The sequence below is a fragment of the Eschrichtius robustus genome, unplaced genomic scaffold, assembly GCF_028021215.1.
Source record: "Eschrichtius robustus isolate mEscRob2 unplaced genomic scaffold, mEscRob2.pri scaffold_725, whole genome shotgun sequence".
Taxonomy (NCBI): domain Eukaryota; kingdom Metazoa; phylum Chordata; class Mammalia; order Artiodactyla; family Eschrichtiidae; genus Eschrichtius; species Eschrichtius robustus.
In genome coordinates this window covers 58,759-79,552 of record NW_027175601.1, presented here as the reverse complement: position 1 = coordinate 79,552, position 20,794 = coordinate 58,759, and the positions used below count along the sequence as shown (strand labels likewise).

General features: G+C 51.7%; 2 pseudogenes; both read left to right on the top strand.

Annotated features, from left to right (window-relative positions):
- The first annotated feature begins 6,945 nt into the window (after positions 1–6,945).
- LOC137758190 (melanoma-associated antigen B4-like) lies at positions 6,946–8,390 on the top strand (annotated as a pseudogene).
- Positions 8,391–18,972: 10,582 nt separating this feature from the next.
- On the top strand, positions 18,973–20,418 carry LOC137758185 (melanoma-associated antigen B4-like; annotated as a pseudogene).
- The last annotated feature ends 376 nt before the right edge of the window (positions 20,419–20,794 follow it).

Here is a 20,794-nt window from a genome sequence, read left to right as displayed (position 1 = left end):
GCCTGTAGCCCAAGGCTCACTCTACCGTCCTCCACAGGGGTCTCAGGGGACAGGCGGAGCAGGAGGACGGGAGCCCTGTGGGTCCTCGAGCAGTGCCCTCAAGGACCCTGCAGAGGCGGCCTTGGTTAAAGCCAGGGAGGAATCTCCCCGCTGAAGGTGCTCACAGCACCTCCTTGTCCCTCCCCCCAGGTGCCCTCATTGCCTGCCTTCCTGCCCACGCTCCCGCCTGCTGGCCCTGACCTGTGTCATCGTGCCTCGGGGCCAGAAGCGGAAGCGCCGTGCCCGCGAGAGACGCCACCAGGCCCGGGGGGAGACTCATAGAGTCTCAAGGGTGCCCAGGCCACTGAGGCGGAGGCGGCGGCGGCGGCGGCGGCGGCGGCGGCGGCGGCGGCGGCAGCAGAGAGAGAAGAGTCGCCCTCCTCCCCCCGCTTCTGTTTCTCGGGGTACTCCCCCGAGCTCCCGTGCTGCTGGCGCTCGCCCGGGAGCCTCAGGGGGTCCCAGCCACTAGCTGTCGTGATGCAGGGGTTTCCTGCCCAGGATATGAAGAGGGTGCCCGGGCGAGCCAAGATGAGGATAGCGAGTCACAGATGAGCGGGCCTGCCCCATCCTGGACGGTTCGTCTTTCCCTCCCCTACCTGGACACCGGTGGTTGGAGCATGCCCAGAGATCCTCCCTCTCGTGGTCAAGGACCACTGCTAGGTTTCCAGCCATACCAGGACCAAGCAAGACAAAACCGCCGGCACAGGTTGACGCAGGCGCACCAAGACCTAAAAGGTGACTCACGGTAACCCAGGGTTCATTATGCCTCATTTGTACTAACTTAGCATTGCGGCTTTTGCTTCCCCGCCCCACCCGATGGGTTCTGCTTGGGTGCTTATGGGTAAGTGCCTGCATACTAGCAGGAAAGTTACATAACCTAAAGCTGTCAATCGATTTCTCAGTCAAATAACGCAGGACACAGGGAGGGACCACCACTCTACAAAACACGGCCCTACCCCATTGCGGGGCTGCTTCTGGTTTCCAGACAGCCCGCTCTCCTGCTTTCTCGGGAGTGTACTTTTTGCTCTGCTTAACTGAACTCTTGCTACTTAAAACTGCTCTACGCCTCTCGACTGAATTCTTCCTCTTTGGGAGGGCAAGAACCACGGAAATCGCCATTCTGCTGGTGACAGTATGGATCACACAATTCATTACTTTTGTCAGGTACAAGCTAAAGTTTTGATATTTTATAAAACAAATTTAGAAACCTTCCATTTTTTTTATGACCTCGAACAAGAAAACACAGCAATGGAAGAGGGATTTCCATGGAACTGTGAATAGACTCGGCAGTTAAATAATGTGGGTCCGGTAAAAAAGAAAAGAAAAAGAGTAAATGGTGGTACATTTTTGGTTTGGTTTATTCTTTTAGTGCTTCTTTTTGTAAAACTGAAAGATGTTTTCTTAGATTATTCAAGATTGTGAGAGAAATTAAACAATAATAAAGTAGACCTCCTTATCGTTGCCACTCTTATTCCCAACCATTAATTGAGCATCTACTCTTTGGAAGGCTCCATGGCAGAACTGGGGATGGTAAGAAAAAGAAGACTGAGCCACTGTCCATAGAACTTTAGAGCCTAGGAGCTGCCGCCATATCAAGAAGATGGTGAGACACACTCTAAGAGCTAAATAAATGACAAGTTAAAACAAGGGGTGAGAAAGAGAGGAGGTTCCAGATGAGAGCAGTCAAGTGTAAATGCTGTTTTTGCTCACAGATGACCTAACTGTCTATGTAGGAAATCTCAAGTAATCAACAACAAGAAAACTCCTGGTATTAATCAGCCAAGGTTAATACTCAACAGTCAATTGTTGTCCGATAAACAAATGGAATTTGCAATTGAAAAACCTAATGCCATTTACATTAGCACCAAAAAAAGATTGATTATAAATAATTCTTAAAAATATACGTATAAGATTTATATGAGAAATACAAACGTCACTGAAAAAAATTAAAGGAGATCTAAATAAATAGAGAAACACTCCATGTTCACGGATAGGAGGATGCAAGATTGTTGAGATGTCAGTTACTCCCAACTTGATTTATACACTCAATACAATTCTGCTCAAAACTCCAGCAAGTTATTCTGTAGATAGCAACAAACAATCTAAAGTGTATATAAAAAATGAAAAGATCCATAATAACCAACTCAAATCAATACCGAAGAAGATCAAAGTCAGAGAACTGATATTACTGGATTTCAAAACGGACTTTAAAGCTACGATAATCAAGACCACATACTATTAGCAAAAGAAGAGACAAATAGACCAAGGCACAGAATAGAAAACCTAGAAATAGACCCCTCACACAGTCAACTGATCTTTAACAAAGGAGCAAAGGCAACTCAATAGAGAAAGGAGTCTTTTAACTCACAGTGCTGGGACAACTAGACGTGCGCATACAACAAAAAAGAATGTTGATACAGACTTTACATGTTTCAAAATAATTAACTCAAAATGGATCACAGACCTAAATGGAAAACTCAAAATTTAAAAAAAGCCCGGGCCTTCCCTCATGGTCCAGTGGTTAAGACTGCACTTCCACGGCAGGGGGCATGGGTTTGATCCTTGGTCAGGGAACTAAGATCCTGCCTGCCATGCGGAGTGGGAAAACAAAACCAAACCAAACCAAAACCAAACCAAACCAAACCAAACCAGAAGGAAATATAGGAGAAAATCTTGGGTTTGGCAACGAGATTTTAGACGCAACACCAAAAGCACAATCCATGAGAGAGAAAAATGATAAGCTGAACTTCATTAAAATTAAAAACTTCTACTCTGTCAAAGGTACTATTAAGAGAATGAAAAGACAAGCCGCAGACTGGGAAAAAATAATTGTAAGACACATATCTGATAATAAACATGAATCAAAAATATACAATGAACTCTTAAAAAACTCAACGATAAGAAAACAAAAACGTCAATTTAACAGCGGTGAAAAGAGCTGAACAGACGCCTCACCAAAAATACACACAGATGGCAAATAGCATACGAAAAGACGATCAACATCACAGGTCTTCAGGGAGTTTGGGATTTAAACAACAATGAGATACCTATTAATATGGCTAAAACAAAAACAAACACCTGGCAATACCAAATGCTGGCAAGGATGGGGACCAATAGGAACTCTCATTCAGTGCTAAAGGGAATGCAAAGTGATAGAGACACACTGTCTGGAAACTGGCTGGAAGTTTCTTTTAAGCTAAACATAATCTTATCATATGATCTAGCAATTAAACGCCTAGGTATTTACTCAAAAGAGTTGAAAACTTATGTCCATCCGGAAGCCTTCAAACCAACGTTAAGAGTACACAAATTCATAGTTGCCAAAAACTGAAATCAACCAAGATGACCTTCAGCAGATGAAGGGGTAAACAAACTGTGGTAGTCCACATGATGGAATGCTATTCAGCCATGAAGAGAAATGACATTTCAAACCACAAACAGATATAGAGAAACTTAAATGTATACTGATTAGCAAAAGGAGCTAGTTTAAAAAGCCTACATATTGAGGTATTTGTAGTGAGGTGGATGGACCTAGAGTCTGTCATACAGAGCGAAGTAAGTCAGAAAGAGAAAAACAAATACCGTATGCTAACACATACATATGGAGTCTAAGAAAAAAGAAATATGGTCATGAAGAACCTAGGGGCAAGATGGGAATAAAGATGCAGACCTACTAGAGCATGGACCTGAGGATACGGGGAAGGGGAAGGGGAAGCTGGGACAAAGTGAGAGAGTGGCATGGACATATATACACTACCAAATGTCAAACAGAGAGCTAGCGGGAAGCAGTCGCTTAGCACAGGGAGATCAGCTCGGTGCTTTGTGACCACCTAGAGGGGTGGGATAGGGAGGGTGGGAGGGAGGGAGATGCAAGAGGGAAGAGATAATGGGGATATATGTGTAACTGATTGACTTTGTTATAAAGCAGAAACTAACACACCATTGTGAAGCAATTCTACTCCAATAAAGATGTTAAAAAAAATCAAAAAAAAGGAAAAAAAAAAAAAAAAAAAAAAAGAAAATACACCATAGACTAAAGCAATAATATAAAAAACATACCTAGAAAGAAACCATACAAAAATGTATATAATCTACATGGAGGCAATAAGAAGAATTTCCTGACTGACTTAGGAAAAAGAAGTCTCAACCAGAATAGTATGTTATGTGTATTCGTGAGGCACAGATATTGTAAGAATATCGATTTTCCTTAATTCGTTTACAGATTTAGTACCTTATCCATAGCAGCTGATGACAATCAAACATGGGCTACTGTTTCCTGTACCCAAAATCAACCATGGAAAAATTACAGAAGGAATAAAGAGAAAACATTAACAAAAGCAACAACACAAAGCTAAATAATCCCTGAGGGACAGTAAGTCTCCACTGAACTAGAACCTGAGTGTGGGCAGGTAGGGGGATGCCCTGAATTCGAGACAGGCCTGTAGCCTGCAAGAGAGGCAGATGACAGGACTGATTAGAGAAAAGCCTTTAAACTTGAGCCCTTGATTCTTCCACTGTGCTCTGGGACCATGAATCTCTACTGCTTCACTGAAGGAACCTGAGGCAGCCTTGCAGAGCCCGCATGCCAGGAGCATGGGACACCAAAGATTGGGCTGGATGTGGCAGTATGGTCCACAGGCTGTGAGATAACCATCTGAAACTTTGTTAGTGGATGACAACTGGCCTTTTTAAATGATCATCTTAATGGACTATCACACACGGACTCAAAGAGAATAGCAAGTAACACAGCAGTTGTACAAAAGGACAGAAATTCATTTCTGAACTTTTGGGCAATGCCCCTGATGTCAACAAAGAGAGACCACAGTGAGAACTGTCAGGCTAAGGAGCCCCTTCACTAACTCCTCCGGGATTCTGTGGGGCATGGTTGGGGACAGGGATGGAGTCATACCAGAGAAGGATGGAATGGAATCGCAGGCCCTGCCAGCAGTCAGTGTGAGGACCTTGAGTGAGACCTGACGGGCTCCAAACCACAGAAGAGAGTCTCGCCTCCTTTCCCCTCAGCTCATCTTACCTGCACCAGCCATCTCTGGGAGGCTCCAGGCAGAAGTGTCCAGATGAGATGTGCCTGCACTTCACACCAGCAGTCTCAGGGAGCTGATGTCTCTGATGCGAGGCCTTGGCCTCAGGTCAGCAGACGGGAGGTAGCCCAGCACCTACAGGGAGTCAAGAGAAGACACTGAGAGGGGATTGAGAGCAGCATCCACCATAGAACAGGGGGCCCCAAAGAGGCCTCACTGTCAGTCTCGGGGGACCCAGGCATGGCTGTGAGGCTCAGGCCCCCAGATACTTCCGGCCGGGGGCGCCGACAGAAATGAGAGCCAAGGTGGGACGCCTGCTGACTCAGCTCAGCGGAGGGAAAAGTCCCAGGACCTGCCAAGAGTCAATGAAAGGCCCACGTGCCAGTCCTGCGGGAAGCTCCGCCTGCACCACCCCACACCTCCCCTCCCCGTCCTGCCCCGCCCCGGCCCGGCCCCGCCCCACCCCCGCCCCGCCCCTACTGTCCTCCTGGAGCCCAGATGCGCACGACCGGAAGTGACGTCCTCCTAACCACGCTGTGGGGGCGAGGCCATTTTTGAGAGTTGCCGTCCTGCGAGGGTGAGTCGCGGGAGGAGTCCCACGTCTCGTCAGGTGTCAAGGTGTGAGGTGACCCCAGTTAGAAGTGCGGGGACACGCCCCCGACACCCCCAATCCCCTTTCCCTCCGCAAACAGGTGGCCCCGCAGGCCCCGCTCACCCCGCCCACCCCGCCCCTGCTCTCGGCCCGAGAGGCTCGGGCCTGGCTGTTAGGCCCCAAGTCCACCCGCTTCCCCCGCGGGGCCTCGGGCAAGGAAGGCCTCGCTCTGAGGTTGGTGGACCCTGGCTCAGCTCAGTAGAGGGAGCGCCCCAGGCCCTGTGCAGTGAAGGACGGGACCCTCGTGGGGTCCGAGGGGCTCCACGCCCCAGAATGGCGGCCACGCAGACCCCGCCCCTGACGTCAGCCTGGGAGCCTCCGGGCAGGTCTAAAGACGGAGGGGCTCCCTCAGTGCGAACGCGGGCGGGCGGGCGGGCGGGCGGGCGGACGGACGCGGGAGACTCAGGGAGGAGGGGGCCTTGTTCTGAGGGGCTGGCCGCAGGTCAGCAGAGGGAGGATTTCCAGGGCACGGGAGGAGTCAGGGTGAGGACCGTCCTCCCCGTCGCAAGGGCACCTCAGAACCCCTCCCCTGTTGTCAGCCGCTTCCTTCCGGCCACACACGGAGAAGGGAGGGCTGCTGTCTGAGAGGGGAGGTGCAGGCCAGCAGAAGGCGCGTCCCTGAGCACTCCCCAAGAGTCAGCCCAAGCCCTTGAGTGAGGACCAGTGGGGCCGCCAACCACAGGGCCTCGACCTGTCTGCCGCACGCCGCAGGCTTGGTAAAACTCTGCCACGTGCGGCCGCGTGGCCACCCTCACTGCCTCCTAATGAGACTCAAGGAGGTGCCGGCACTGGTGCGAGCAGATGGCCCTCGGGGCAAGAGGGGAGCTCCAGGCTGCACCGGCCGCCCAGGGAGGACCCCGAGTGAGGACTAAGGGAGCCACCCACCCCGAAGAGAAGGGACGAGAGAGAATATGGCCTGTCCCCTCCTGCCAACCCGTAAACTCCCAAGGAAGGACTGTCAGGCTGAGACTGCCCGTACTTTTCCTCTGCCAGGTCCAAGGGAGGTTAGAGCTTTGTTCTGAAGGGGCCATCACCAGGCAGCAGAAGGGAGGGTCCCAGGATCCTTCGGTGGTGGGCTGAACGCTCCCTCCTTTCCTCCTCCTGGGTGTCATGGAAGATGGTGGTGTCAACTTCAGAGCAGCAGACGGGATGGGGTGGGGGTGGGGGTGGGGGGGGGTGGGGGAGTCTTGCCAGCAACTGTCATCCTGACTCTGAATGGGAACCGCGAGGACCTACCTCCCCTGCCAGCCCCCACTGTCACCCCCGTGCCGCCCAGGCAGGGCTGGCTGGCTGTGCCCCAAGGCTCACTCTGCCGTCCTCCACAGGGGTCTCAGGGGACAGGCGGAGCAGGAGAACGGGAGCCCTGTGGGTCCTCGAGCAGTGCCCTCAAGGACCCTGCAGAGGCGGCCTTGGTTAAAGCCAGGGAGGAATCTCCCTGCTGAAGGTGCTCACAGCATCTCCTTGTCCCTCCCCCAGGTGCCCTCATTGCCTGCCTTCCTGCCCACACTCCCGCCTGCTGGCCCTGACCTGTGTCATCATGCCTCGGGGCCAGAAGAGGAAGCACCGTGCCCGCGAGAGACGCCACCAGGACCGGGGGGAGACTCATCAGAGTCTCAAGGGTGCCCAGGCCACTGAGGCGGCGGCGGCGGCGGCGGCAGAGAGAGAAGAGTCGCCCCCCTCCCCCGCTTCTGTTTCTCGGGGTACTCCCCCGAGCTCCCGTGCTGCTGGCGCTCGCCGGGAGCCTCAGGGAGCCCCAGCCACTAGCTCTCGTGAGGCAGGGGTTTCCTGCCCAGGATATGAAGAGGGTGCCCGGGCGAGCCAAGATGAGGAAAGTGCAAGTACCTCCCAGGCAGCACCTTCCACTCACAGCACTTGGAGAGATCCTCTGTCCATGAAGGCCAGCATGTTGGTGCAGGTCCTGCTGGAGAAGTACAAGCTGAACGAGCCCATCCCGCAGGCAGAAATGCTGAAGGCTGTCAGCAAGAAGTACACGAAGCACTTCCCTGAGATCCTCAGGAGAGCCTCTGAGTGCATGGAGCTGGTCTTTGGCCTCGAGCTGAAGGAAGTCGACCCCAGCCGTCACTCCTACGCCCTCATCAGCAAGCTGGCCCTCCCCAGCGAGGGAAGTCCGAGTGGTGAGTCGGGGCTGCCCACGTCCGGTCTCCTGATGACTCTCCTGGGCGTGATCTTCAAGAAGGGCAACCGTGCCACCGAGGAGGAGATCTGGGAATTCCTCAATGCGTTGGGGTTGTATGCTGGGAGGAGGCACTCGATCTTTGGGGAGCCCAGGAGGCTCATCAGCGAAGAGTTCGTGCAGCAGAAGTACCTGACCTACCGCCAGGTGCCCAACAGCGATCCTCCGCGCTATGAGTTCCTGTGGGGCCCGAGAGCCCTGGCTGAAACCAGCAAGATGAAAGTGCTGGAGTTTGTGGCCAAGATCGCTGATACCGTCCCCAGTGCCTTCCCAGATCTCTATGAGGAGGCTCTGCAAGATGAGGAAGAGAGAGCAGGAGTGAGAGCCGCGGCCAGGGCTGCAGCTGTGGCCGAGGGCAGTGCACTTCCAGGGCCAAGGCCCCGCAGCTCCTCCCACATCTAGGGAGGGAGGCCGCGGGCAGTTTGTTCACTTTGTTTTGGAAGGGAGCAGTCAAGCCCCTAAATAGTGCAGAGTAGGAGGGGTGGAGGGAACAAAGTATAGATCTTATTTATCTTCCTGTTTTAAACTAGTAACCTCTATACCTTATTTATTGACTTATTTAGGTTTTTTCAAATGTTTTTATCTTGTAATAGATAGTGTGTTTTCTTAAGAATATGAATTCGTGCATGACATTGCTTGCATATTTATTGCTGTTTAAAGAGTTCTAAAGTTACAGTTTTGGTATATGTAAAAGAAATTCACGAACCATCTATATACTTTCTGTATGATCCACAAGTAGAAAACATGGCACTGCAATAGAGATTTTCATGGAAACGTGAAAGACGACCACAGAAAATATTTGGAAACAAAAAATGGAGAAAACAGAGAGTAAAAGGTATTTAATTCGTGGTTTGCCTCATTTCTTTTAAACTTTCTCATTTGTGAGTATTTGTTTCTTTTGTCCTAGTGCACTGCATATTCTCTGCTACCTACTGGATTAAAAATAAACTCTGATGGGAGGGTGGTATTTTGGGGGTTCATAATAATCACATCATAACTGCCATTCATCAAAAACCCAGTATTTCTTAATGAGTATGCCACTGCTTTATATGTAGTACATAACATTCCAACATTCATGCAGGATAGGATTTGGCAGACTCCCTTTATAGGTGAATAACTTGCAAATTTCTCAAGTTCACAAGACTGATTAAGTGACCCTGCTGGGTCTAGTCCCCTGGTCGGGAATAGTCTAGAGCCTACACTCTTCCACTCCTCCCAGCCTAAGCCAGACCTTATGTCTTTTAATTCATTTTTCTTCTCACCACTCCAAAATGTATCTCATGGGATAAATAGGGGCCCTGTTCCCAAAGCACTGTTTTGGAACACGGTAATAGTAACGCTGAATAAGTGAATGGTATGAATAAAAAAAAAAAAATATTCGGTGACAATGGGGTCGTCTACATATGCAGTGCCAGATAACCTGAAAAGATCAGCATCTCCTCATTTACTCTTCAAGTTTCTCAGGGACATAAAAGCCTTGGTTTAAGAGCTGTGTCCTCAGGTCAGTGGAGGGAGGAGTCCCAGCCTCTGATAGTTACTCAAGGTGAGGACCTTAGAAGAGAAGGGGGCCCCACAAAGTGTACCCTGCTTTCTCCCTTGTGTGGCCATGGGCAGAGCTGTGTGTCTGAAGGTACCCCTTCTTTTCCTCCGGGGCAAGGGTGGAGAGGTTCTCAGGGAGGCGAGTTCCTTGGTCTTGTGGCAGCCATCTCCAATCCTGCCCAAGTAGGGGATCCTAACAGGCCTTAATTTGATTCAGGGTGAGGACACTGGGTGCTGATGAGTGGACTCCCCATAACAAAGGGGACCACACAGAGGCCCCCGGCAGGGGTAGCCAGGGAATAGGTCTCTTACCTCCCCTTCTGGTGTCTCAGGAAGGTGAAAGCCTTGGCCTGAGGCTGGCAGACAGTCAGTCAGTAGGGAGGCTGGAGTCCCATATGCTACCTGAAGTCAAGGTAAGAAACCTGAGTTAGGACTGAGGGGCCACTGACTCCAGAAGAGTGGGGCCTTGTAAAATCCTGCTCCTCAGAAGACCCCAACAGCTTTGGACAGATCTGGTTCATCCTGACTTCCAATTCCGAATTTCCAAGAAGGTAATGCCTTTGTTCTGAGGAGCACAGCTTCAGGGGAGTGGAGGGCGGAGTCCTGGGTCTGGTCAGGCATCACGATGAGGACCCTGAATGAGGAGCAAGGGGACCACTCACTCCAGAACAGAGGAGAATGCAGAGTCCCACCACCCCTGATGTCAGCCCCAGGCGGCCCAGGACAAAGCTTTCTGGCTGACGTGCCCCCTCTTTCCACTGGGAGTGGTCTCAGGGAGGCGAGGGCCTTGGTCTATTGGGAACAGCCTCACTCAGTAGAGACTGGAAATCTAGTGACTCTAAATGAGGATAAAGGGACTCCACCTAGAACAGAGCCCTGCCACTGGATACTTCCCCTCGGCAAATCCAGGAATGTTGGCATGATGCGCCCCACACGTGTCCTTTTAGAGCATCTCCGGTAGATGAGGCACTTGGTCTCAGGGGCCAGCCTCACGTTAGCACAGGGAGGAGTTCCAGGTCCTGCCAAGAGTCAAGCAGAGGACCGTGAGGACTGAGGGAACCACCCAAATCATAAAAGTGGGGACGCCACAGAATCCCTCCCTTACTGTCGGCCGTGAGTGACCACAGGCAGTCATGCCCACGTGAGGCAACCCTCACATCCTCCTAGGTGGTCTCAGGGAATTAAAGGCTGCAGTATGAGAGGACAGGCCTCTCTAGGTCACGGGAAGGGTCAGTGTAAGGACTCTGAGTGAGGACCAAGGGGAACGCCCAACCGAAAAGACAGAGGAACACAGAGCCCCACCACCCTTTCGGCCCTGGGAAGCCCCAGGCAGGGGTAGTTCGATGTGTCACCCACTTGCTTCCAGCTCTGGAGGACTCAGGTCAGTAGAGGGAAGAGTCCCAGATCCTGACACAGTGAGGACTATTGAGGTCACAAACCCCAGAAGAGTGGAGCCCGGAGAATCTTGCCCTCTGCTGTTAGTCCTCAGAAGCCCCTGAGAGAGAGCTGTGGCTGCACGTGGCCTACTGTGACTTCTACTTCTGGGGACTCAGGGTGGTGAGGACTTTGCTCTGAGGCTGGCTGGCTCAGCATAGGGGAAATTTCCAGGTTGTGCTAGGAGTTGGGGTGAGGACCTAAGGCTGGAGTGGGCAGGAAAACCGTACCAATGGGGGCAGCGCATCATCTCTCCCCTGCCGTCAGTCCTGGGAGACGCCTGGATAGATGTCAGGCCGAGCAGAGGCAACCCTTAACTCCTCCCAGGGTGACAGAGAAGTGAGGACAGTTACTAGGTGAAGAGAGCGAGAAATTATAGGTCTTGCCAGGAGTCAAACGGAGGAGCCTGAGTGAGGACTGGTGCGGCCAACCATAATAAGGCCTGGATTTGCCTGCCACAGCTTTCTGCCTTCAGAGGCCACAGGTAGATGTGGGAAATCAGGCTACCCTCACTTCCTTCTGCTGGGTCTCAGAGAGCTGTGGGCCTTTCTACGAGCACATGTCCTCAGGTAAAGAGAGAGGAGCCACAGGCCTTCCCAGGAGTCAAACTGAGAACGCTGAGTGACGACTAAGGGGAACATGCCCCACCCCCTGAGCTGTGGGGGACGACAAAGAGTCTAGCCTTGCCCCTGCTTTCAGCACTTGAAGGCTCAGGACAGGGCAGTCGGGCCGAGGCTCCTTTACATCAGGTCTAAGGGAGGTGAGATCCTTAGCCTGAAGGTAAAGCCATTAGAGGGCAGAAGGGTGGGTCCCAGGCCCTACGTGAAGCCAACTGAGAGCACTGAATAGGGACTGAGGACCCAGTGATCCCAGGATAGAAAGGACTCCACAGAGCTGTCAGCACTGTGTTCCCCCTGTCAGGGCGGTGAGCTGGGGCACCCCTCACTTCCTCCTCATGGGTCCCCGGGACCACTGAGGTGTCAACTGCAGAGCAACAGAGAGGAGGAAGCCCAGGCCCTGGCTGCCGTCCACCTAAAGACCCTGAAGATGAACTGAGCAGACTCCCCGCCCTAGAACGCGGAAGGTCCCACTGGCAGCCCCCTTCTGTCACCCCAGGGACACTCAGGTAGGCTGGCAGCCTGTAGCCCAAGGCTCACTCTACCGTCCTCCACAGGGGTCTCAGGGGACAGGCGGAGCAGGAGGACGGGAGCCCTGTGGGTCCTCGAGCAGTGCCCTCAAGGACCCTGCAGAGGCGGCCTTGGTTAAAGCCAGGGAGGAATCTCCCCGCTGAAGGTGCTCACAGCACCTCCTTGTCCCTCCCCCCAGGTGCCCTCATTGCCTGCCTTCCTGCCCACGCTCCCGCCTGCTGGCCCTGACCTGTGTCATCGTGCCTCGGGGCCAGAAGCGGAAGCGCCGTGCCCGCGAGAGACGCCACCAGGCCCGGGGGGAGACTCATAGAGTCTCAAGGGTGCCCAGGCCACTGAGGCGGAGGCGGCGGCGGCGGCGGCGGCGGCGGCGGCGGCGGCGGCGGCAGCAGAGAGAGAAGAGTCGCCCTCCTCCCCCCGCTTCTGTTTCTCGGGGTACTCCCCCGAGCTCCCGTGCTGCTGGCGCTCGCCCGGGAGCCTCAGGGGGTCCCAGCCACTAGCTGTCGTGATGCAGGGGTTTCCTGCCCAGGATATGAAGAGGGTGCCCGGGCGAGCCAAGATGAGGATAGCGAGTCACAGATGAGCGGGCCTGCCCCATCCTGGACGGTTCGTCTTTCCCTCCCCTACCTGGACACCGGTGGTTGGAGCATGCCCAGAGATCCTCCCTCTCGTGGTCAAGGACCACTGCTAGGTTTCCAGCCATACCAGGACCAAGCAAGACAAAACCGCCGGCACAGGTTGACGCAGGCGCACCAAGACCTAAAAGGTGACTCACGGTAACCCAGGGTTCATTATGCCTCATTTGTACTAACTTAGCATTGCGGCTTTTGCTTCCCCGCCCCACCCGATGGGTTCTGCTTGGGTGCTTATGGGTAAGTGCCTGCATACTAGCAGGAAAGTTACATAACCTAAAGCTGTCAATCGATTTCTCAGTCAAATAACGCAGGACACAGGGAGGGACCACCACTCTACAAAACACGGCCCTACCCCATTGCGGGGCTGCTTCTGGTTTCCAGACAGCCCGCTCTCCTGCTTTCTCGGGAGTGTACTTTTTGCTCTGCTTAACTGAACTCTTGCTACTTAAAACTGCTCTACGCCTCTCGACTGAATTCTTCCTCTTTGGGAGGGCAAGAACCACGGAAATCGCCATTCTGCTGGTGACAGTATGGATCACACAATTCATTACTTTTGTCAGGTACAAGCTAAAGTTTTGATATTTTATAAAACAAATTTAGAAACCTTCCATTTTTTTTATGACCTCGAACAAGAAAACACAGCAATGGAAGAGGGATTTCCATGGAACTGTGAATAGACTCGGCAGTTAAATAATGTGGGTCCGGTAAAAAAGAAAAGAAAAAGAGTAAATGGTGGTACATTTTTGGTTTGGTTTATTCTTTTAGTGCTTCTTTTTGTAAAACTGAAAGATGTTTTCTTAGATTATTCAAGATTGTGAGAGAAATTAAACAATAATAAAGTAGACCTCCTTATCGTTGCCACTCTTATTCCCAACCATTAATTGAGCATCTACTCTTTGGAAGGCTCCATGGCAGAACTGGGGATGGTAAGAAAAAGAAGACTGAGCCACTGTCCATAGAACTTTAGAGCCTAGGAGCTGCCGCCATATCAAGAAGATGGTGAGACACACTCTAAGAGCTAAATAAATGACAAGTTAAAACAAGGGGTGAGAAAGAGAGGAGGTTCCAGATGAGAGCAGTCAAGTGTAAATGCTGTTTTTGCTCACAGATGACCTAACTGTCTATGTAGGAAATCTCAAGTAATCAACAACAAGAAAACTCCTGGTATTAATCAGCCAAGGTTAATACTCAACAGTCAATTGTTGTCCGATAAACAAATGGAATTTGCAATTGAAAAACCTAATGCCATTTACATTAGCACCAAAAAAAGATTGATTATAAATAATTCTTAAAAATATACGTATAAGATTTATATGAGAAATACAAACGTCACTGAAAAAAATTAAAGGAGATCTAAATAAATAGAGAAACACTCCATGTTCACGGATAGGAGGATGCAAGATTGTTGAGATGTCAGTTACTCCCAACTTGATTTATACACTCAATACAATTCTGCTCAAAACTCCAGCAAGTTATTCTGTAGATAGCAACAAACAATCTAAAGTGTATATAAAAAATGAAAAGATCCATAATAACCAACTCAAATCAATACCGAAGAAGATCAAAGTCAGAGAACTGATATTACTGGATTTCAAAACGGACTTTAAAGCTACGATAATCAAGACCACATACTATTAGCAAAAGAAGAGACAAATAGACCAAGGCACAGAATAGAAAACCTAGAAATAGACCCCTCACACAGTCAACTGATCTTTAACAAAGGAGCAAAGGCAACTCAATAGAGAAAGGAGTCTTTTAACTCACAGTGCTGGGACAACTAGACGTGCGCATACAACAAAAAAGAATGTTGATACAGACTTTACATGTTTCAAAATAATTAACTCAAAATGGATCACAGACCTAAATGGAAAACTCAAAATTTAAAAAAAGCCCGGGCCTTCCCTCATGGTCCAGTGGTTAAGACTGCACTTCCACGGCAGGGGGCATGGGTTTGATCCTTGGTCAGGGAACTAAGATCCTGCCTGCCATGCGGAGTGGGAAAACAAAACCAAACCAAACCAAAACCAAACCAAACCAAACCAAACCAGAAGGAAATATAGGAGAAAATCTTGGGTTTGGCAACGAGATTTTAGACGCAACACCAAAAGCACAATCCATGAGAGAGAAAAATGATAAGCTGAACTTCATTAAAATTAAAAACTTCTACTCTGTCAAAGGTACTATTAAGAGAATGAAAAGACAAGCCGCAGACTGGGAAAAAATAATTGTAAGACACATATCTGATAATAAACATGAATCAAAAATATACAATGAACTCTTAAAAAACTCAACGATAAGAAAACAAAAACGTCAATTTAACAGCGGTGAAAAGAGCTGAACAGACGCCTCACCAAAAATACACACAGATGGCAAATAGCATACGAAAAGACGATCAACATCACAGGTCTTCAGGGAGTTTGGGATTTAAACAACAATGAGATACCTATTAATATGGCTAAAACAAAAACAAACACCTGGCAATACCAAATGCTGGCAAGGATGGGGACCAATAGGAACTCTCATTCAGTGCTAAAGGGAATGCAAAGTGATAGAGACACACTGTCTGGAAACTGGCTGGAAGTTTCTTTTAAGCTAAACATAATCTTATCATATGATCTAGCAATTAAACGCCTAGGTATTTACTCAAAAGAGTTGAAAACTTATGTCCATCCGGAAGCCTTCAAACCAACGTTAAGAGTACACAAATTCATAGTTGCCAAAAACTGAAATCAACCAAGATGACCTTCAGCAGATGAAGGGGTAAACAAACTGTGGTAGTCCACATGATGGAATGCTATTCAGCCATGAAGAGAAATGACATTTCAAACCACAAACAGATATAGAGAAACTTAAATGTATACTGATTAGCAAAAGGAGCTAGTTTAAAAAGCCTACATATTGAGGTATTTGTAGTGAGGTGGATGGACCTAGAGTCTGTCATACAGAGCGAAGTAAGTCAGAAAGAGAAAAACAAATACCGTATGCTAACACATACATATGGAGTCTAAGAAAAAAGAAATATGGTCATGAAGAACCTAGGGGCAAGATGGGAATAAAGATGCAGACCTACTAGAGCATGGACCTGAGGATACGGGGAAGGGGAAGGGGAAGCTGGGACAAAGTGAGAGAGTGGCATGGACATATATACACTACCAAATGTCAAACAGAGAGCTAGCGGGAAGCAGTCGCTTAGCACAGGGAGATCAGCTCGGTGCTTTGTGACCACCTAGAGGGGTGGGATAGGGAGGGTGGGAGGGAGGGAGATGCAAGAGGGAAGAGATAATGGGGATATATGTGTAACTGATTGACTTTGTTATAAAGCAGAAACTAACACACCATTGTGAAGCAATTCTACTCCAATAAAGATGTTAAAAAAAATCAAAAAAAAGGAAAAAAAAAAAAAAAAAAAAAAAGAAAATACACCATAGACTAAAGCAATAATATAAAAAACATACCTAGAAAGAAACCATACAAAAATGTATATAATCTACATGGAGGCAATAAGAAGAATTTCCTGACTGACTTAGGAAAAAGAAGTCTCAACCAGAATAGTATGTTATGTGTATTCGTGAGGCACAGATATTGTAAGAATATCGATTTTCCTTAATTCGTTTACAGATTTAGTACCTTATCCATAGCAGCTGATGACAATCAAACATGGGCTACTGTTTCCTGTACCCAAAATCAACCATGGAAAAATTACAGAAGGAATAAAGAGAAAACATTAACAAAAGCAACAACACAAAGCTAAATAATCCCTGAGGGACAGTAAGTCTCCACTGAACTAGAACCTGAGTGTGGGCAGGTAGGGGGATGCCCTGAATTCGAGACAGGCCTGTAGCCTGCAAGAGAGGCAGATGACAGGACTGATTAGAGAAAAGCCTTTAAACTTGAGCCCTTGATTCTTCCACTGTGCTCTGGGACCATGAATCTCTACTGCTTCACTGAAGGAACCTGAGGCAGCCTTGCAGAGCCCGCATGCCAGGAGCATGGGACACCAAAGATTGGGCTGGATGTGGCAGTATGGTCCACAGGCTGTGAGATAACCATCTGAAACTTTGTTAGTGGATGACAACTGGCCTTTTTAAATGATCATCTTAATGGACTATCACACACGGACTCAAAGAGAATAGCAAGTAACACAGCAGTTGTACAAAAGGACAGAAATTCATTTCTGAACTTTTGGGCAATGCCCCTGATGTCAACAAAGAGAGACCACAGTGAGAACTGTCAGGCTAAGGAGCCCCTTCACTAACTCCTCCGGGATTCTGTGGGGCATGGTTGGGGACAGGGATGGAGTCATACCAGAGAAGGATGGAATGGAATCGCAGGCCCTGCCAGCAGTCAGTGTGAGGACCTTGAGTGAGACCTGACGGGCTCCAAACCACAGAAGAGAGTCTCGCCTCCTTTCCCCTCAGCTCATCTTACCTGCACCAGCCATCTCTGGGAGGCTCCAGGCAGAAGTGTCCAGATGAGATGTGCCTGCACTTCACACCAGCAGTCTCAGGGAGCTGATGTCTCTGATGCGAGGCCTTGGCCTCAGGTCAGCAGACGGGAGGTAGCCCAGCACCTACAGGGAGTCAAGAGAAGACACTGAGAGGGGATTGAGAGCAGCATCCACCATAGAACAGGGGGCCCCAAAGAGGCCTCACTGTCAGTCTCGGGGGACCCAGGCATGGCTGTGAGGCTCAGGCCCCCAGATACTTCCGGCCGGGGGCGCCGACAGAAATGAGAGCCAAGGTGGGACGCCTGCTGACTCAGCTCAGCGGAGGGAAAAGTCCCAGGACCTGCCAAGAGTCAATGAAAGGCCCACGTGCCAGTCCTGCGGGAAGCTCCGCCTGCACCACCCCACACCTCCCCTCCCCGTCCCGCCCCGCCCCGGCCCGGCCCCGCCCCACCCCCGCCCCGCCCCGCCCCTACTGTCCTCCTGGAGCCCAGATGCGCACGACCGGAAGTGACGTCCTCCTAACCACGCTGTGGGGGCGAGGCCATTTTTGAGAGTTGCCGTCCTGCGAGGGTGAGTCGCGGGAGGAGTCCCACGTCTCGTCAGGTGTCAAGGTGTGAGGTGACCCCAGTTAGAAGTGCGGGGACACGCCCCCGACACCCCCAATCCCCTTTCCCTCCGCAAACAGGTGGCCCCGCAGGCCCCGCTCACCCCGCCCACCCCGCCCCTGCTCTCGGCCCGAGAGGCTCGGGCCTGGCTGTTAGGCCCCAAGTCCACCCGCTTCCCCCGCGGGGCCTCGGGCAAGGAAGGCCTCGCTCTGAGGTTGGTGGACCCTGGCTCAGCTCAGTAGAGGGAGCGCCCCAGGCCCTGTGCAGTGAAGGACGGGACCCTCGTGGGGTCCGAGGGGCTCCACGCCCCAGAATGGCGGCCACGCAGACCCCGCCCCTGACGTCAGCCTGGGAGCCTCCGGGCAGGTCTAAAGACGGAGGGGCTCCCTCAGTGCGAACGCGGGCGGGCGGGCGGACGGACGCGGGAGACTCAGGGAGGAGGGGGCCTTGTTCTGAGGGGCTGGCCGCAGGTCAGCAGAGGGAGGATTTCCAGGGCACGGGAGGAGTCAGGGTGAGGACCGTCCTCCCCGTCGCAAGGGCACCTCAGAACCCCTCCCCTGTTGTCAGCCGCTTCCTTCCGGCCACACACGGAGAAGGGAGGGCTGCTGTCTGAGAGGGGAGGTGCAGGCCAGCAGAAGGCGCGTCCCTGAGCACTCCCCAAGAGTCAGCCCAAGCCCTTGAGTGAGGACCAGTGGGGCCGCCAACCACAGGGCCTCGACCTGTCTGCCGCACGCCGCAGGCTTGGTAAAACTCTGCCACGTGCGGCCGCGTGGTCACCCTCACTGCCTCCTAATGAGACTCAAGGAGGTGCCGGCACTGGTGCGAGCAGATGGCCCTCGGGGCAAGAGGGGAGCTCCAGGCTGCACCGGCCGCCCAGGGAGGACCCCGAGTGAGGACTAAGGGAGCCACCCACCCCGAAGAGAAGGGACGAGAGAGAATATGGCCTGTCCCCTCCTGCCAACCCGTAAACTCCCAAGGAAGGACTGTCAGGCTGAGACTGCCCGTACTTTTCCTCTGCCAGGTCCAAGGGAGGTTAGAGCTTTGTTCTGAAGGGGCCATCACCAGGCAGCAGAAGGGAGGGTCCCAGGATCCTTCGGTGGTGGGCTGAACGCTCCCTCCTTTCCTCCTCCTGGGTGTCATGGAAGATGGTGGTGTCAACTTCAGAGCAGCAGACGGGATGGGGTGGGGGTGGGGGTGGGGGGGGGTGGGGGAGTCTTGCCAGCAACTGTCATCCTGACTCTGAATGGGAACCGCGAGGACCTACCTCCCCTGCCAGCCCCCACTGTCACCCCCGTGCCGCCCAGGCAGGGCTGGCTGGCTGTGCCCCAAGGCTCACTCTGCCGTCCTCCACAGGGGTCTCAGGGGACAGGCGGAGCAGGAGAACGGGAGCCCTGTGGGTCCTCGAGCAGTGCCCTCAAGGACCCTGCAGAGGCGGCCTTGGTTAAAGCCAGGGAGGAATCTCCCCGCTGAAGGTGCTCACAGCATCTCCTTGTCCGTCCCTCCCCCAGGTGCCCTCATTGCCTGCCTTCCTGCCCACACTCCCGCCTGCTGGCCCTGACCTGTGTCATCATGCCTCGGGGCCAGAAGAGGAAGCACCGTGCCCGCGAGAGACGCCACCAGGCCCGGGGGGAGACTCAGAGTCTCAAGGGTGCCCAGGCCACTGAGGCGGCGGCGGCGGCGGCGGCAGAGAGAGAAGAGTCGCCCCCCTCCCCCGCTTCTGTTTCTCGGGGTACTCCCCCGAGCTCCCGTGCTGCTGGCGCTCGCCGGGAGCCTCAGGGAGCCCCAGCCACTAGCTCTCGTGAGGCAGGGGTTTCCTGCCCAGGATATGAAGAGGGTGCCCGGGCGAGCCAAGATGAGGAAAGTGCAAGTACCTCCCAGGCAGCACCTTCCACTCACAGCACTTGGAGAGATCCTCTGTCCATGAAGGCCAGCACGTTGGTGCAGGTCCTGCTGGAGAAGTACAAGCTGAACGAGCCCATCCCGCAGGCAGAAATGCTGAAGGCTGTCAGCAAGAAGTACACGAAGCACTTCCCTGAGATCCTCAGGAGAGCCTCTGAGTGCATGGAGCTGGTCTTTGGCCTCGAGCTGAAGGAAGTCGACCCCAGCCGTCACTCCTACGCCCTCATCAGCAAGCTGGCCCTCCCCAGCGAGGGAAGTCCGAGTGGTGAGTCGGGGCTGCCCACGTCCGGTCTCCTGATGACTCTCCTGGGCGTGATCTTCAAGAAGGGCAACCGTGCCACCGAGGAGGAGATCTGGGAATTCCTCAATGCGTTGGGGTTGTATGCTGGGAGGAGGCACTCGATCTTTGGGGAGCCCAGGAGGCTCATCAGCGAAGAGTTCGTGCAGCAGAAGTACCTGACCTACCGCCAGGTGCCCAACAGCGATCCTCCGCGCTATGAGTTCCTGTGGGGCCCGAGAGCCCTGGCTGAAACCAGCAAGATGAAAGTGCTGGAGTTTGTGGCCAAGATCGCTGATACCGTCCCCAGTGCCTTCCCAGATCTCTATGAGGAGGCTCTGCAAGATGAGGAAGAGAGAGCAGGAGTGAGAGCCGCGGCCAGGGCTGCAGCTGTGGCCGAGGGCAGTGCACTTCCAGGGCCAAGGCCCCGCAGCTCCTCCCACATCTAGGGAGGGAGGCCGCGGGCAGTTTGTTCACTTTGTTTTGGAAGGGAGCAGTCAAGCTCCTAAATAGTGCAGAGTAGGAGGGGTGGAGGGAACAAAGTATAGATCTTATTTATCTTCCTGTTTTAAACTAGTAACCTCTATACCTTATTTATTGACTTATTTAGGTTTTTTCAAATGTTTTTATCTTGTAATAGATAGTGTGTTTTCTTAAGAATATGAATTCGTGCATGACATTGCTTGCATATTTATTGCTGTTTAAAGAGTTCTAAAGTTACAGTTTTGGTATATGTAAAAGAAATTCACGAACCATCTATATACTTTCTGTATGATCCACAAGTAGAAAACATGGCACTGCAATAGAGATTTTCATGGAAACGTGAAAGACGACCACAGAAAATATTTGGAAACAAAAAATGGAGAAAACAGAGAGTAAAAGGTATTTA